Source organism: Alligator sinensis, unplaced genomic scaffold (assembly GCF_000455745.1).
Source record: "Alligator sinensis unplaced genomic scaffold, ASM45574v1 scaffold1295_1, whole genome shotgun sequence".
NCBI lineage: Eukaryota > Metazoa > Chordata > Crocodylia > Alligatoridae > Alligator > Alligator sinensis.
This window is the reverse complement of record NW_005841880.1, coordinates 93760-99141: the sequence shown is the minus strand read 5'-3', so window position 1 is coordinate 99141 and position 5382 is coordinate 93760. Positions and strand designations below refer to the sequence as shown.

The 5382-nt window shown below is 64.0% G+C and overlaps 1 long non-coding RNA gene across 1 annotated transcript; it reads right to left on the bottom strand.

The window, feature by feature from the left end:
• Positions 1 to 3796: 3796 nt before the first annotated feature.
• LOC102379014 lies at positions 3797 to 5376 on the bottom strand. The gene is made up of 2 exons (XR_001359337.2): positions 4596 to 5376; positions 3797 to 4025 (listed from the first exon to the last, which is right to left on the bottom strand). It is a non-coding gene; the product is annotated as an uncharacterized LOC102379014 (long non-coding RNA).
• Between the last annotated feature and the right edge of the window lie 6 nt (positions 5377 to 5382).

The following is a 5382-nucleotide window of genomic DNA, read 5'->3' as shown; positions in this document are numbered from 1 at the left end:
ACGTGCTGCCTCGGTGGTGGTGAGGGCAGGGGAGATGGTGGGGTGCCCCCAGCGTCCGGTGCCCTCACGGTGGGTGTTTCAGGGCCCTGCTCGGCTCTGTCTGAGACCGCTGCAGCGGGCCCGGGGCGTGCAAGGGGGCAGGGGGTGCAACCCTTCCCCTTGCACACGCATCCTCTATGCTGCCCGTTCACGCCCCACAGCTTGGCATTGCCAGGGTGGAGCATGCCTGTGGTTTGCCATGGGCAGGGGGACACCGTGCCCCTCCTGGGCCCCTGCAGCCGCGCCAGCTGCCAGGAAGGGCAGTCGTGCCGTGCCGATCTTGGCTGCACCCTGGAATTGCCCCCATCTAATGCCCCCCATCATGCACGGAGCGGGGGGGGTCATGGCTGCAACGCAGCTCGGAGCAGACGCGTCCGAGCGCTCCCCTTCCCCAGCTCCGAGCCCTTCCTTGCCCGCTTGGCCCCCAGGGCACAGGTCAGCTGCGCGACCCTGGCCCGGGAGCGGGGCGAGCGGCTCAGCGCCATGGAGCGCCCCGCACAGGGCAGGAGCACGCCGGAGCGGACAGGCCCTTTGCTCCCTTAGGAAGCCTTCCCCGGGCAGCTCTCGCACGCAGGTCGCTGCAGAGTGCATGCAGTCCCTGCCCAAGGCTTGGGCCGGCAGGGCTGGACTCTTCTAGTTGCAGACTTGAGGCGCGGTGGCAAGAGGCTGCCCGCTAGAGAGGGGACACGAGCTGGGCCAGGTCTCCAGCTGCCTGCTGGGAGCGTGCGAACAAGAGCCCTGGTGCTGCGCAGCTCTGCAGGCCAGGAGCCCTCCAGTGGGCACAGCCTCCAGGGCTGGCCGTGCCCCTGCCCAAGCCCCAGGACCCCTTGCAGCCTGCGGACACCTCTGAAGGCTTCGCCCGGGTTGGGAAGCAGCCGGCTATGGCTCCCCGTGGCTCCAGCAGCGACACCTCTGATGCACTGGTCAGCTCCCTCCTCACCACCCCAGGGAGCTTCTTTTATCGCCTCTGCAGCTGCCAAAGGCTACGGGCAGGCTGCACCTTCACGGCCTGCTGGGTGGGCACGAGGGCAGCCGGGCGGCCCCTGGCTCAGGCCCGGGCGGCTGCTCCTGCCGGGCCTTTCCCTGCGCTGGTTTTCCCTTGCGCGCTCGCGGCCCCTGCGCTGCCAGCCGGGATTGCTTAGCAACCGCGCAGCTGCCTGCGAGGGTGCATGGCCCCGGGCAGGGATCTCGGGGCCTGGGCTTTGCCAGGTGGCTCCCACCCAAGTGCCGCCGCTCGGCCCCGGGCAGCTGGTGCTGGCTGCCGCACCACGGCTCTGCGCCAGCTGGGGCTGCTGCCATGTTCCTGCTGCAGGCAGTCGAGCCGTCCACGAATGCTCAGGGCGGAGAACGGAGCCAGGTGCCAGGGAGGTACAGCCTCTCCTCCTCCTGCGGGACACGGGCTCTGGAAGTTGCTCCCAGCCCCTGCCTGGAGCCTGCCCCCTCGGTGACTGAGGGAGAAAGGCCCTTCCCTCCCTGCAGCGCGAGGATGTATTTAATCACTGGACGCAGGTGTCGCGGTGGACGTAGTCTTTCTGGACTTCAGGAAGGTCTTCGATGCTGTCTCCCACCCCATTCTCATTAAAAAGCTAGATGACTGTGGCATCGATGCCGACACGGTCAGATGGGTCGCAAATTGGATAGGGAGGGTTGCACCCAGAGTGGTGGTGGATGGGTCTTACTCGACCTGGAGGGACGCGGGCAGTGGAGTCCCCCAGGGCTCAGTCCTCGGGCCCGCACTGCTCAATCTCTTCATTAGCAACTTGGACGAGGGGGTGAAGAGCAGCCGGCTCGAGTCTGCTGACGACACCAAGATTTGGGGCGAGGTGGGCACGAGAGAAGGGAGGGACAGGATACAGCTGGACTTGCACAGGTTACAGGGGTGGGCGCATGAGAACAGGATGGGATTCAATACTGACAAATGCAGGGTACAGCACTTGGGCAGGAAGAACCAGCAGCAGACCTACAGGCTGGGGAACTCCCTTCTGGAAAGCACAGAGGCAGAGAGACCTTGGTGTCATTATCCACTCCAAATTGAACATGGGCCGCCAACGCGAGGATGCGGTCAGGAAGGCCAACTGCATTTTGTCGTGCATCCACAGATGCATCACGAGCAGGTCCCGGGACTATGCGACACTGGTCAGGCCGCAGCTGGAGTACTGCGTCCAGTTCTGGGCGCCACATTTCAGGAGGGACGTGGACAGCACGGAGAGGGTCCAGAGGAGAGGCTACGGGACCTGAACCTGCTCAGCCTCCACAAGAGAAGGCTGAGGGGGGATCTAGTGGCTGTTTACAAACTGGTCAGAGGGGACCAGCAGGGTCCGGGAGAGTCCCTGTTCCCCTGAGCACCTCCCGGAGTAACAAGCAATAACGGCCACAAGTTGACGGAAAGCAGGTTCAGGCTAGACATCAGGAGACACCACTTCACTGTCAGGGCGGCCAGGATCTGGAATCAGCTTCCAAGGGAAGTGGTGCTGGCTCATAACTTAGGGGTCTTTAAAAGGCTTGATAACTACCTAGCTGGGGTCATTTGAGTTTAAACTTAGTAGGGGTCATATGAGCCCTGTATTCATTCCTGCCCTAGATGATCTGCTCAGGTCCCCTCCGATCCTACATCTATGAACCTATGAACCCAGTCCAACCGTCTTTGCCTTGCAGGTCTACACCAACCCTGGAGGACAGGTTCAGACAGGTTAACAGCCCCAGCCAGGGCCGGGGCCTCCGTTCCCTCACCGCAGTCAAGGGTCAAATGCTTTCCATGCCGTGAGCAGGCACCAAGCCTTGGCAGTGCCCGAGGCTCCTGGAGCCCCGGTTCACGAGACCTCTTTCCCCTCCATTCTGCATGGGGCAGGCCACATCTGAGTCCTGTGTCCAGTTGTGGGGCCCCCTACACCTGAAAGGACGTGGACACGTTGGAGAGAGGCCAACAGAGGACAACGAAAATGCTTGGGGGCTGGGGGACACGACTGGTGAGCAAAGGGAGATTGAATAGCAGACTTCAACTGCCTGCAGGGGGTTGAAGAGGGTGGAGCTGGGCTGTTCTCAGTGGGGGGGGAAGGTGACAGAACAAGGAGCCGTGGGCTCAAGCTGCAGCAAGGGAAAGTTGAGGTTGGATATTAGGAAAAACTCTCACCAGGAGGGTAGTAAAGCACTGGAACAGGCTCCCCAGAGAGGTGGTGGACTCTCCATCCTTGGAGGTGTTGAAGACCCGGCTAGACAAAGCCTTGGCTGGGATGATGCAGTTGGGGTTGGTCCTGCTCGGAGCAGGGGCTGGACTAGATGTGACCTCCCGAGGTCCCGTCCCACCCGCGTGTTCTAACTGTGTTTCTGGTCTTGAGCTATAAAGGTTGGTCCAGCCGACTGGCCTGGCCCAGTGCCCCCGACAATGATTTGAACAATGCAGGGATCACTGACATGATTCCCCCCACGATACAGAGTCTGACTCTCAGGGCAGCCCGGAGCTGGGGTTGTTCAAAGCCCGTCAAGAAGTGAAGGCGCTTGGGACCCGCTGCAGCTTTCCCTTTGTCAAAGGCCCTGAACAGGGTCAGCGCAAGCCCTGGGACCCAGCTCAGCAAGGCTGATGCATCCCCAGCTCCAAGCTCCCTTTCCCCTGCCCTGGAGGAGTGTGTGGCTGATGTGGCAGGAGAGAGCAAGGGGCCGGGTGAAGCTGGAACCACCTTGCCCACAGCTCGTTAAAGCAGGAGGCTTCAGCTGGGGGCGAGGAGAGAAGCAGCCCTCGCGAAAGACCTGCACCGACACGTCTCGTTTCCAGACTGTTTAATGTCGCACACTGCAGTACACAGACCTTGGACAGCGCACGTCCCGCACACCCTGCCGCTCGCACCACGGAGGCCTCCTGCCGCCAGGCCTCAGACGTACCACTGAAAGCCGTGCAAGGCATTCTCCAGCTCCGCCTTCGGCCGGAGGTAATAGAGCTCAGGTATGGACGGGGTCACCCAGCGGTCAGTGTGGTACACGGTCTCGCCCACCTGCGGAGAGAGAGAAAGCGCGTTACCGCGGCCCGAGAGCCCCTCAAACGCTGCCACCAACACCAGAGCCGAGGGGAGCCCGCTGCCCGCTTTGCCTTGGGCCAGGCTCAAGTGGCTGCCCCCGCCCTTCACTGGCAGCGGCAGCAGAGACCGGCTGCCCCGTGCAGGCGGGGCAACTCTCCCCCACGCGGCTGCAGCTCCGACATGGAGACCCCAAAACATGTCAGCGCCCCCCTTGCAGGCATGGCCACGCAGATTGCTCGTGGCACCCCTCTGGGGTCAGAGCTCGCGGCTCCTGCTCCCCGGGAAACGCAGCTCTCCCAGGACCCCGCTCCCATGCAGCGAGCTGGGGCTCAGATGCCCCTTGCGACCGGCTGGCTCCTGGCACCCCCTCCAACACGGGCGGCTGGAGCCTGCTGGAAAAGTTCGGAGCAAACTACAGCAGATGCAGGCTGCAGGGGCCTTTCAGGGCGCTCCCAACGCGCACGGGGATTGCAGCAGCAGCTCTTGCATCTGGCTGCGGACCCCGCTCCCTCCCTCCCTCCCCGAGCTGCCACCCGAGGCACCGACCTTCCAGCCGGGAACGTCTTTCATGATGATGGCCTCCTCTTCCAGGTTCTCTCGCAAGAGCCGCAGGGTCCTGAAACAGAAGCCGACCTAGAGCTTGCGACCGCGGCAGCCATCCGCAAGCCAGGCTCTGCCGCGCCGCGCCCGCGCAGACGGCCAGACCAAGCCACGCGCAGGGTCCCTCTGGCAGCAAGGCCGTTGCACCAGAGGTCACGGGGCACGGTGAAAAAGCGTGCATCGGCACGGCTGGTCAGACGCCCATCGGGCACGAGACCCTGCACGAGCTTTTAGCCTCGTCTCTACTGACAGAGCCTGAAGGAGCGCGGGCGGGCGCCGCGGTCAGGCAGCCCCGGGAGTCGACCCTTGGGTCCGTTCTTGGCCGAGAGCGCGGAGCGCCGATCGCTGTCCGCACGCACGGGGTGTGACACGGGCAGCGAGGCCCTGCTGCGCCTGGGGTTTATTCCACAGCTGTCGCGGACCGGGGAAGATCGTGGGGTGCAGCCCCCGGCCCCAACAGCAAACATAACCGGGGGTCACGCGACCCCGGCGAGGAGACCGCCCAGTCTCCTCTGGAGGATTTCTAAGGTCGGCGATCCCACCCCCTCCGCGGGGGGGAAATCGCTCCGCAGTCCGGGTGCTAATCGCAAAGAGGTTTCGAGCCCAAATCGGTCTGGCGGCTGTGACTCCCCCTCGGGCGGGTGCTGCTCCCCGAGGCCTCGACGTCCTCGCGTCGCACGGCTCGCCCCGAGCGTGTCGGCGGCTGTCGCGGCCCCGGTCGCACCCGGTGCGG